Source organism: Paramisgurnus dabryanus, chromosome 21, assembly GCF_030506205.2.
Source record: "Paramisgurnus dabryanus chromosome 21, PD_genome_1.1, whole genome shotgun sequence".
In the NCBI taxonomy this organism is placed as follows: Eukaryota; Metazoa; Chordata; class Actinopteri; order Cypriniformes; family Cobitidae; genus Paramisgurnus; species Paramisgurnus dabryanus.
The window spans coordinates 10,579,591-10,592,878 of NC_133357.1; the positions used below are offsets into that span (position 1 = coordinate 10,579,591).

At 37.2% G+C, this 13,288-nt stretch overlaps 1 protein-coding gene and 1 long non-coding RNA gene across 13 annotated transcripts in view; one reads left to right on the forward strand and one right to left on the reverse strand.

Annotated features, from left to right (window-relative positions):
- The window catches only part of camta1a (calmodulin binding transcription activator 1a), a 469,448-nt gene that overhangs the window by 26,093 nt on the left and 430,067 nt on the right, over positions 1–13,288 (forward strand). The window lies entirely within an intron of this gene.
- LOC135776044 (uncharacterized) lies at positions 9,848–11,809 on the reverse strand. The gene is made up of 3 exons (XR_010544018.2): positions 11,559–11,809; positions 10,554–10,618; positions 9,848–10,183 (listed from the first exon to the last, which is right to left on the reverse strand). It is a non-coding gene; the product is annotated as an uncharacterized lncRNA (long non-coding RNA).

Consider the following 13,288-nt stretch of genomic DNA (forward strand, 5'->3'; position numbering starts at 1 on the left):
GCACCTATTCTCTGATTCACGTTTTTATATTTCCTTTGATGTGTATGTATTAGTACATGTTAATGATATGCAAGACGTACATACCCCAAAGTAAATGATGACACGAGTTATCGTATCCAACGTAAATCTCTTACCTTGGACTACAACAAAGACACGGATTGGAGGAAACAGTTTACTTCCTGGGATTGGTGATGTAGACAAGACCGACATTATCATAATTTCTCCCGCTTCGGACTCACAGCCTGTAACCGAATCTTTCAAACATGGTAAGGAGCGTCACGTTTCCGGCTGACGTCAGAGGTATTCTGACCAGTCACAACGTACAGATTAGATGGCCAACACAAAATTTGTGCGTTTCAGGAAGAGAGTAAAACCTGTGTTTTTTGAATCATAAACCACGCAAACACATTGTATTGTACCAAATACACAAAATAACGTTGTTTTTTAGCAATGAAATAGGTGCACTTTAACATCTGGAGAACCTTTTTGTTTCAAAAGGTTCTTTTAATTATGAAAAGGTTCTTCTAAATACCTTTGAATCGTTCTTTGAGAAACCTTTCATTTTTTTAGACACATTTAAAGTTTTCCTGTTTGTCAAATGAGCAAGAAGTTAAGACAGATGAGTTGTTGTTGACAAGTTTGTTTTGTATTTTGGTATATGCTAAAAAAAGTACAGAAATTTTGAGGCATTGGTATAGGGTGTAACTTCTAATGCTGTCAGACGTCATATGTGGGAACCCGTCTTCTTTTCTCTGCAAGATGGTCTGGGCTGTACTTATATCTATCTTTATATCTCTCCCCCTGTGCATTCATGGGCAGAATGTGAGTCGGAATACATTTCAAGCATTTGCTGGAAAATTAGATAAACCAATTTGCTCAAAATGAGGAAGAAGGTTTAAGGCGAGAGGGGGTGGCGGGAAGGGAGGTGATACGCACAAAAGCGCTGCTCTGCTTTTAAATTGTCAGAGTGAGATTTAAAAGAAATGCGGGCCAAGGATTGACAATTTATTTAACTGGAACAACCACAGCACCACAGTCCTTTATAAGGATGAAGAAAGGCTTTCAACAAACAGCATAACAGAGTTTGAGGCAAACATGGAAACTAATTAGAAAGCAGATCTATGAGATCTGACAATGGCTTCCGTACACAGAAATCAAAAGAAAATGGTAACGTTTGTTCAGGTCAGATTCTGTACCAAACAAGAGTTTGAAAGTTAATTTGTAAAGAGCTCTGAAGTTAGTCTTATGAACAGAAATTGGGGCGCCACAGTGGATCACTGGATCACTTTGTTGTCTAATAGCAAGAAGGCTCTCAGTTAAGGCCTCGTCTGGGCCGGAGGTCTTTCTGCGTCAGCGTGGGTTTACTCTGGGTACTCCGGTGTCCTCCTACAGTCCAAAGACATGCAGGTTAGGTGAATTGGAGATGCCACATTGTACTTCCCCAACTTGTGTACAGATTAACTTGTGTATAGACTGTCATAAATATATATACATAGATGCTGGAATGGAGTTAATAAATAAATTAATACGAGCATGAATCCTTTGCGTGTTATGAGAAGTACACAACAAAAGTGAATTTACTATTTGTTTGAGATTACATGCAAAGTCAAGGCAAAGATGCAAATTGGGCGGCGCGATTGCTGTAAACATGCACTATTTGCTTCAAACGTGTCTTCTGGGGAAGTTGAAAATATTCAACTCAAGTGGAAAATTTGCATGACACAAAGTTAAATCCCAATATCATTTTATTCTCTCACAATTAGCATTGTTAAGATATATTTTTATGTATATATTTAAAGGGGACACTTCACAAGACTTATATGTAAAGGTCTAGCTCAAAATACCATATAGATCAGGGGTTCTCAAAGTTTACATTCAAAGGTCCAAATCTGAATTCTCATCATTTTCATAGGTCCGGAAAAACTTTATGTAAATAATTTCTTTATATAACAAATCAAAACAAATAGTTTGGAAAAAACATAAGTGTATTTTGCATTTAAAGTAAAAACTTTTTTTAAACATAAACACAAGAAATATGCCAAAAGTAACCAGGTGCAAAATACAGATCAACCTAATTAGAGAAATGGCACAGTTTATTCTCCATCAGATGCATAAACCATGGCAAAAAAGTGTGGTTGGTATTCAGAGACACTGACCAAAATTAGGGGTGCACCTATAAATTGGCTGATGATGCTTGCTATGCTTCTCAATGAATTACGGTGAAATGCCGCTACATCCAAAAGCCAGGGGGCGCTCTCGTGCAGAAACTCAATATGCGCTGCAGACGAAGAACCAGACACACGCAGCTCCAGGAAATGTCTTAAGGATATATTTATATGGCTGTTCTTCAAACCTTTTCAGGTATTTTCATGATAATAAAGAATATGTATAAAGATTATGTTTGACGATTGTTGCTTTTTCAAATGCATGTTTTAAACGACTCAAACCAACAGTGATTTCAGATTGATAAGGACTTACTGATCAAAAGCCATAGTACATGAAGTAGCTTTGCATAATATCTGGGTGTGATGGCTACAGCGTGACACAGGAAATCTTTAAATAACTCGTTTTATTTTCGGATCAGGAATACTCTTAAATCTAAAAAGAAAAAAAACTAAACGAATGGTTTACAAGTTTAATATGCATTTGTAACGTAGCAAATGCACACATTCAATCAATCATATAGAAATAAATGCACTTGTAAATATGAAGTGGACGCGGGTCCGGATCAAGTTACCGTCGGGTCCGGATCTGGACCGGAGTCCGGACTTTGAGAACCCCTGATATAGATCATTTATTATAGCATGTTAAAATTGCCACTTGGTAGGTGTCAGCAAAAATGTGCAGTTTTTTGGGTGTGTCCTTTAAATGCAAATGAGCTGATCTCTGTACTAAATGGTAGCACTGTGGTTGTATAGTGCAGATTAAGGGGTGAATTATCCCCTTCTGAAATCACAAGGGGAGCCAAATTTCAATGACCCATTTTTTCACATGCTTGCAGAGAATGGTTTACCAAAACTAAGTTACTGGGTGGTTCTTTTTCACGTTTTCTAGGTTGATAGAAAGCACTGGAGACTTATTTATAGCACTTAAACATGGATAAAGTCCGATTTTCATGATATGTTCCCTTTAAAGCACAAGGTGGACAAAAAAAGAGGCGAGTTTAGTAGCACACCTTCCATTCTGCTTGACAAAGTCCTTTTCATGTATGTTTTGTTTAGCTTGAGAGCCATGTGTGTCCAGGCAAGAAATGATGATGTGTGTCAAACTTGTAGGATAGCCTCTCATCAAAAATGGCTCTCGTGGGGTGTCCAGCATGTTGAAAAGTGTCAACTTTGCTATCTGAAGACTGGAAAAGTGCCGGTCTCTAGGAGGGACCCTCTGGGAGAGAGAGATAGGCAGGAAAAAGGAGCTAAGCTAGTGTGACATTCAGTCTCTAATGAGTGGTAAGCATTAAAGACCTGTGAACCTTCTCTCGGCTCTGAACCCAAAGCCCAACTGCGGGAGGAGTGCGCATCGGCTCTGCTCCACTAAGGAATTCTACACATTTAATGCCCTGTCATCACGACTAATCCGCTCTGGCCGGTACTGCCGTGGCTCGGTGCCCGTGTGCAATATGTCTCTGTTCCTGCTGGGGTGCCATTGCGGACGCACATGGCACTGGAGCAGCCCGGGGAGAGTTGTGGACAGAGAGAACTGAATCTTCCGGTTACAGTAGCGTCTGGTGGCAACGTCCAGGGAGATGGTTCTGGTTACGCAGGATGGATAAAGAGAGGTTTGGCTAACTGGGCAAGAAATTACTGCATTTCCCACACCAAACCAGAGATGATATGATACCTCTCAGGGGAGGTTGTCCACCTGCCGGTGAAATCCATTTAGAGATTAAATACTGATCAGAGCAATCCTGTTTTTCATTTCAATGCATCGAGATCCTCCCTGTACATGGGTTTTCTGAAGATTACAATAGAGAGGTTAAAGGGATAGATCTGTAATTTACTCACTCTTGTATGTTTCCAAACCAATATAACTTCCATGGAACAAAAGTAGGGATCACATGTCTAAGCTACTGTTTTAATACAATGAATGTGGATGGGGACCAGTGATAATTTCATTTGGGGTGAGCTGTCTCTTTAAATTCACCTCAAATGTCATACATTAGCTATTCCTTGCTCAATTAAGGAGTATTGTAATGTCTTTGGGATTTCACCTTGCTTTGTAGACCCCTTTATCTTTTAAGAAGAGTAAGAATAAAGATGATGTCACTTTTAAGAAATCGGACTCACGCTTTGTTACGTTACCAACGTTTGATTACTTTTACTCCTCTGCCTGGGTCCAACAATAAAGGGAACGTCCTTCCTTTTATCTCCGTCTCCCAACTGAATCTTTCCCGACCTCCCACTTGCCGTCCCTCCTGTGGAATCTGCATCACATCTATTCAATAACAGTTTCAGGTCATGGCTTCAATTATATCCACATCACTCTGTCGTAGCTTTGAAAATATAATGATTGTTTTGTGAGCACAGACTGAACAAATAATAAACGAAGAAAGCGAAACCTTTGTATAACCTTTATGTTACCCATTTGTAGTATCAACTTGGGGTTACTTGCCGCAAGCTTGTTATGATGAAACTGCCTTGACTGCTATATATATATAATTTATTAAGAATACACACATTGTAATATTTTGGGCATTCATATTATGGCCCATAATAATGCCTATTATTAATATATACTATCTTTGTTATGTACGTTTTATTGCAATATGTAAATTGAGACCAGGTCTCATAATCTAAGCATCAAACTTTAATTGTACTTATTGATTTCAATCTTTGACATGACCTTACTCAGTCAGTATAAAGATTGAATGTTTACATTACATTTACATTATGAATGATAATTGTATGCAAAAAGCAGTAAATCACAGACAGGGTCACATACATAACAGTCTGGCATGTGTTTGAAAGGGTTAAATCTGTCACAATTCCTGCATCTCTATAAACAGAATAAACAAAACTAACTTACGTTCATAGCTTATATCTACATAGAGCTTCAGCAGTAGGTAGTAGACAGTGATGTGTTTGTTTATAGCTATCATTTCTATCAGCGCTGTATATGCATTTGTCGCTCAGTTTCACAGTGAAGATAATACAGCACTCTTTATGTAGCAGACAGACTGTATTGACTTCCAGTGGCGTCAAACACACACGCTCATATTTTTCGCTCCTCTTGTTTTTCCTTCAGAAAGTAAATGTTTTCTTTATGTCAGTAGTGGCTGCTTCATATTGCTCTTATTATGGATGGCAAACTGTCTGATCCCAGACTAAAATCTAGCTTGGCAGAGATCTGTTCCAGCACTGGATGGCCAGCATGCTGATGTATTGGCCTGTCTACGCCTTTTAGAGCCCAGACTGCTTGTTATTTAGGCTGGTAAACTCCATCTCTCGCCTGCTCTTTTTGGTGTCAGTGCCTTCGTTGCTGAAGGGTCTCACTCACTACCCCACCAAACCATAGATCAACTTAAGGTCATTGCAATGTTTTGTTTAAAGGAATAGTTTAACAAATAATTAACATTTTCTCATAATTTACTCACCATCATGCCATTTCACATGACTTCCTTTCTTCAGTTGAAGACAAACAAATAGTTTTAGTGTGAGTTAACTCGTCAAATAAGAGAAAACGCTTTCCTGCCAATGAAAAGTATTTCTGGCAATCCACAATAGCGCTATTATTTGTCTCCACAACTTATACAACATGAAATCAACGTCTCACGTGAAAGAGTAAGAACTCCATGTATGTTTTGAGGATCGCTCTGAATCTGATCTCTATCAAAAGTCCACATATGTGGACATACATTTTTTTTGTTGTTTGCACCATATACTTAAAGGATTAGTCAATTTTCTTAAAAAAATCCAGATAATTTACTCACCACCGTGTCATCCAAAATGTTTATGTCTTTCTTTGTTCAGTCGAGAAGAAATTATGTTTTTTGAGGAAAACATTCCAGAATTTTTCTTATTTTAATGGACTTTAATGGACCCCAACACGTAACAGTTTAAAATTGCAGTTTCAACGGAGTTTCAAAGGACTCTAAACGATCCCAAAACCAGGCATAAGGCATTATCTAGCAAAACGATTGTCATTTTTGACAAGAAAAATAAAAAATATGCACTTTTAAACCGCAGCTTCTCGTCTATCTGTGGTCATGTGACGTACCAGCGCGACCTCAAGTAATTGCGTAATGCCGTGAAAAGGTCACGTGTTACATATATGAAATGCACATTTTAAACAATAAACTGACACAAAGACATTCATTAGTATCATTCGACAACGACGTCAGATCGGTCCTCTTTCTCCACACTTGTAAACACTAGAGCGTAGTTTCGCATACGTCATCCGTGACCTCTTGACGTAATGACGTATTGCGTGAGGTTGCGCTGGCGCGTCACATGACTGCAGATAGACAAGAAGTTGTGGTTTAAAAGTGCATATTTTTTATTTTTCTTGTCAAAAATGACAATCGTTTTGCTAGATAAGACCCTTATGCCTCGTTTGAGATCGTTTAGAGTTCTTTGAAACTGCAATTTTAAACAACATTTAAACTGTTACGTGTTGGGGTCCATTAAAGTCCATTAAAATGAAAAAAAAATTCTGGAATGTTTTCCTCAAAAAATTTCTTCTCGACTGAACAAGGAAAGACATCAACATTTTGGATGACATGGTGGTGAGTAAATTATCTCGATTTTTTTAAGAAAATTGACTAATCCTTTAATTCTGTGTAACTGGAACCTGTTGTACAAACATGGACTAATACGCTGCTTCATGTTCCTAGAAAAAATATTTGGTTATTATATTTATAAGTTCTTCCTAACCCCCCAAAAGCTGGTAGAAATCTGAAAAAAGACAAACCAAAACTCAGGTCTTAGCAGGTTAAAAAAGAATATTTTCTGGAGGGCATTACACTTTTGTGAAAATCATGAAAAATGCTTGCGCTGGCGAGCAACTTTTTTTTTAAATGCTGGCGGGGAAAGAGTTAAAGTAATCGAAATGACTCTGAGTAGGTTAATTAATGTCTTCTCTGAAGCGAAACAGTTTTTGTGAGAAAAACGATTAATGTTTAGAGATTATTTAAGGATTGACATGATGCATGAATAGTTATCATATGCGGGTTTCGTCATGTGATGTGAGAACCAATAAGATTTGAAGTTATCGATGTGCTGCCATATTTAAACTCTTTAAACTACACTGCAAAAAATTATTTTTTTGCTTAGTATTTTTGTATAAAATTTATTAAATCAAGATGTATTTTCTTGATGAGCAAATTAAATAAAAAAGAAGTCCAGTTTTTAGGCAAAAATTATACAATTCAAGTGAATTTGTGCTTAAAACAAGCAAAAAACCTGCCAATGGGGTAAGAAATTTGTTCTTTAGTGTTATAATAAACTTTTTTCAAGATTTTTTTACCTTACCCCATCTTTGAACTGAATTATTTTCTTAGGTCATTTTGCTTATCAAGAAAATCTTAATTTAAGAATGTTTAGATACTTGTACTTTTCTAACAAGACAAAAAATACTACAGTAAGTAAGAAAGTCCTTTTTTTGCAGTGTAATCTCTGTTTACTTGGATATGTGACATATTGATCGCTAAATAACCTCATAATGGATGTATGTGCATTTTGGAGCTTTGCCATTTTGAGCCCAAAATAAGAAGATATGACAGCATTTTAAGATTGTGAAGAAAGGAAGTCATACAGGGTGAGTAAACTATGAATTTTCATATTTGGATGAACTATTTGTTTAAGACATAAGAGGGTTCTGGTTCTGTTTAGCTGATTATAGGAGTTTGATGATTTTGAAAGCCCTTTACACTTTTTAAATATTCATATTAGTGGTTAACGCTTGCTACAATGTAACCTCAGTCTACCTGTGATTGAATGTTTATCTTCTTTTGATGTTGTAAATGGGATGTTTCTCTGAATTGTGACTAATTAAAACGATCCCATATGAATTGCAAGAGTTTACTGAGAAGTTCATTAGCCTCTCTGGGGCAATCAGTGAAAATTAAAGGTCATGTTTACTTGTTTGTTTTGGGTGAGAGAAACGCTTTAACATTTTTATGAACAGGTGTCCGGAGCATGACTTGAATTTGAAATCGGGCGCTCAGGGGCCGCTCAGGTTGAGCTGCTGAATCTTCTCAGATGTTGGATTTGAGATTAGGGTTCAAATGCCACCTCCTTCTTCTGGGGATCTCGATTTGCATAAGTAATCTCCCTTTCATTTGCAAACCAAAACAATTTCCTGTTATTTGGTTATTGATATGGCTAGATATTCATTTATTTGTGTTTATTTCCTGTTGAATATTTTATAATAGTAGGATTGCTGCCAGTATTTCATTTAGACCATTATGTTTTTGAGAACTACTCTCCGCTTGAATGTGTTGACAAGTTCTCCCACATAATGATAGTAATGGTTGTAATGCGAAGGCGGCTGCAGTCAGATATGATCAGTGTTTTGAGTCTTTTTGTTTGTTGTTGAACTAGATTCTGCTCGGATGAGTCCGTATGCATTCGAAGCTGTTGTAACACTACGCTGTAAGCCATGAAAGGCTGTGCATTATGGTGACTTTAGTGACCATTTACATTTAGTTGATGCTCTTTCCAATGCTACTTACTAAGTGAGGAAAACAACAAAGCGTTTATAGTCATTTAAACTATAACACTACAATTATAAGCGGCTGGGTTGCGTTGTAAATATTGAATTGTGTAATGATAATAATGTATGCACCACATTATTTAATTTATTAAATTATTTGAATATTAGCTTAATCTTTTAGTCTAATGGTCTATCAGCGATAAATTAAATTCATGCCTAAGAATACACTTCAACTGTGGTAAAATCTTTGCAACGCAGTGCTTTTCATAACTTATCGATGGTGTCACATTTCTTTATGAGGGCTTGTTGGTGCATTTCACCACTGTGCATTTATTTTTATTCATTCACTTTTGTTCACCATCATACTGTTTCCCTAAGCATTAGTTGTGTTGCCTGGGCTGAGCTGTCTATGTCTGTAATAAGGTCCTACCTACGGGTCATTCTGGGGTCTTGAACGCTACAAGGACTTTTCAGTTTTCTCTTGGCTTTGAGGCAGGGTTCTCCAGTACGCTGTGATGACAACACTCTAAAAATGGTTGGGTTAAAAACAACCCAATTGGCAACCCAGCGCTGGGTAAATATTGGACAGAACACATGCTGGGTTAAAGTAACCCAACACGCTGGGTAACACATTTTAACCCAGCAGGTTGGGTTGTTGAAAAAACCCAACGTGTAGTCATTTTAACCACTTATGAGATTAATATTCTGGGTTTGGGTTATTCTTGCTGGGTTATTTTTATCATGTGCTTTATTGTAAATCAAGACCATTGTGAACACCAAATAAATGTTTATTTGACTTCAAAATAACTACAAACTCTTAAATTTTTACAGTTGGCAGTTGCAAAATCATTTAAAGGACTGCTGCTTACTGACATCAAGTATAAATATATTTATTAAATATCAGAAATTATGCACATTGAAGTAACAATGTAACAGGTTAAATCAATTTGTTTGAATTTAAAACAGAATTTGTATATAAGTATATACAATATATAAATGAAATACTGAAATGTACATAAACAAAACTGCAGCAGTGTAAGAAAATAAACAATGTAATTGTTAAATTAAAAGTAAAATAATTTACAGATGTTTTTTACAGAACAGATGTTCCAAGTTTCAGAGTATGGAATGTATTTGACTAAAAATACTTAATTTATTAAAGTTACTCCTCATGAACAAAGATGTACAAAGGAACCGAACAGCAGAGGATTCATCCATTTGGAAAATGACAGACTACAGTAGATGCACATTGCCTGGGGTATTTATTTTCAAGCACGTAAAATGCCTTTAAACCATAGACTGAAAAAAAATATGAAAGTAGTGTCCGTGATGTCACCCATTGATTGTGAAGAGCATTTTTGAAGCCTAAAGTAGGCGGTGCGTGCCGTCGCCATCTTGGCTGAATTGCAGTTTAAGTCACTTCCGTATTGGCTCCATCAGAGAGACTGATTGCATGTTTCCCATGGCCAGGAAATAAAGGAAAGGATTTCGAGGATTCTGTCCAGAGAAGAACTTCCACCACATTTGTTGCAATCTACAAAAGAGGAAAAAACTTTTAGTGGTCTGAACTAAATGATCAGATTTAAGTGTTCAGAAAACCATGTGGGCCAAGTGAATTATACATTTTATAAAAATTATAAGACTTTCTTTTGCATCCCTGGCCGCTTTACCACCACGTGTGAGATTTTTCCCCCCAAAAATGCAATGGCCTGTCATCGGTTTGCATAAGACTTTGGTGTTACACTCCTTTAACTGTTGTGCCAACAACAAAGGCTGCAAACCACACAGACTGACAAATAGGATGATCTGACTATAAAGAATAAAGTGCTGCAGAATAAAATGCAGCAGATAATTAAGACATTCCCAATACATTTTAAATAGGAGTTATTAAATGTTATACTTACTGGCTGAAGTTGTATGAAGGTCTTGCTAGCCTTATTAATGGATGGACATAAAAACTCTGCACTCTCTAGACAAAAAGAATGGGAAAACAACATCACATCTGATCTCTGCTAAAAACATAACATCTCTGATACAGTATCAGCCACAGATCAGAGGGTTGGTCAATATAAACTTGAAATCACAGGAGACAACCCAAGAATATTATTAAATTAATATAAAATAGTAACTAAATACGACTCAATAACACATCTTCATTCATATAACACATATAAATGTTTGTTAAACTGTACACGCAGTGACACGCAGTGTCTTGGTGACAAATGCATTTATGTATTCAAGTTCATGTCCAAACACTGACATTATTGTTTCATTTTAAAAGAGAGGACCAAGCAATATACATATAAGACACCGGTTCTTGGAAACGCTGTTTCGTTTTCATTTATTGACGCGTTACCCGCCGTACCGACTGTGAAGTGAATGTGCTGCTTGTCCCTGCCTCTCAGTGACAGAGTAGACGCCGGCTCCGCAATTCTCCGCCGCCGGTTAAGTTAACTTGTGCTCGCGCCTCGCGGTCTGTCTTTCCATATCGAATGACAAGAAAGCAACTCGTTTGTCATCAACTTTAATTTAATAGTGTCGCTATTGCTAAGCTGGGAAAACTATGCGCGTGTGTGACACAAAAAGCCGAAACGTTGCGGAGGTCGACTCGGTACCGGTTTTGACTCGCTTTGTTAAAGGCTTACAGAAATTGTCATGAGTTAACGTAATCAACCGTATGATGGGGATTTTGTAACATCGATTTTATTAATTTTATTAATATGACATATTAAACATCTTAGAACGATTATTCGAGTCAATTTTTGTAAATGGGGATCTGAGGTAACAGTCGTCATTCCTCTAAATTACACCCGTCGTCTTAGTCTGTATAAATTAACACGTTGCTGTCTCGCAAAATGTTATAATCTTGTTTATATTCATGAAATGTTTACAAAAACATATAAACTTACCTTGAAACAACTGCTTCCAGTGACTCTGTCCTTTCACGACGACCGTTGCTGAGCACATTCAAACATCAAAGGCGCGAAGCACGTGAGCCTCTTCAAACAACCCAGTATAATAACCCAGCAGTTTTAACCCAACAACCAGAAAACTGAAACTACCCAAAAAGTGTTTAAAATGTTAAAAATTAACCCAGCAAAACAACCCAACAGACTCAACCCAGCATTTTGGGTTAAAAAATAACCCAGCCATTTTTAGAGTGAAGGGTGCCTGCTCAAAATTGCCTGACCTCTATTGTTGCACATACAGGTCACTTCACCTCCTATGGGAACTTCTAAATTGAACCCAGCTTGCGCTTTCATTTTTTATCGCACGCCACGCCGCTCCACCTCCTCCTTTCTTTTCTGTTCCTCTCATCTTCCATCTTTCTCCCCTCTGCCTCATGTGTTCAGTGAGGTGCAAAGTTATTCAAGGGTGGAAAAATAGATTTCTACCTTCAGTGTTGAACTGCCGGGCCAGGCTTTTGCATTGTGGAAGACTTGAAGTTTATTTACCAGATTAAAGGAAAAGGATTCGCCTGCTGCGTGGCGCTTATTTGCATGCTTGTCTCAGTGCATTGTTGTGCGGCTAATATTTACAAGAGTTTGAAAGTAAATGCCATCGTGTTCTCAGCTCTCTGGATCAAATGGCAGGGGAACCAATGTGCACACAGTGAAGTCTGATGTATTATTCCATTTCATGGAGTCTGCCAGCCTAGCGCGCATACCCTGGTAATCCATACCCCTGCCGCTCACCCCCACTTGAAATAAATAGGATTGGTATCTATCTCCCTGACTCTCAGAGATGAAGTGATTGATGGATCTTGTACAGGATTAATTATTGAAGCTAGCGGTTTCCTCTCACAGGCAGACTATAGAACCCTAAGAGCTGCCTGGAAGATGGGCGTACATGTAAACCACCCTTAGTTTATGACTGCAATCTCTGTGAGGAGCTGACAACTTATTGTTTAAATTTTTTTTATTGTCTTTTAATTTAAAAAATTGTAATAGCTAGGAGTTGGGAAAGTATTGCAATATATTACCTCAAAACTGGAAAATCCAGGTTAAAGACATAAATTATGATGAGGTTAGAAGAATCAAAGTTTGATTTCAATCATTGATTTCATATTAATTTCAATGGCCTTACTCAGTTAATATTTAAGATATCAAGGTTATATCTTTATATATATATTGTTCTTTACATTATGTAGGATGACTTTACGTAGAAAAAAAATCACATTTCATTTTCACAATTATGTTTCACATTTTCATGAGGTGATATTTTTTTAAAGGATTAGTCCATTTTCTTAAAAAAAATCCAGATAATTTACTCACCACCATGTCATCCAAAATGTTGATGTCTTTCTTTGTTCAGTCGTGAAGAAATTATGTTTTTTGAGGAAAACATTCCAGGATTTTTCTCATTGGACTTTAATGAACCCCAACACTTAACACTTAACTCAACACTTAACAGTTTTTTTCAACGGAGTTTCAAAGCACTCTAAACTATCCCAAACGAGGCATAAGGGTCTTATCTAGTGAAAGGATTCTCATTTTTGACAAGAAAAATAAAAAATATGCACTTTTAAACCACAACTTCTCTTCTTCTGACGAGCCAGCATGACCTCACGTAATTGCGTAGTGACGTAGAGAGGTCACGTGTTACATATATGAAACGCACATTTGCGGACCATTTTAAA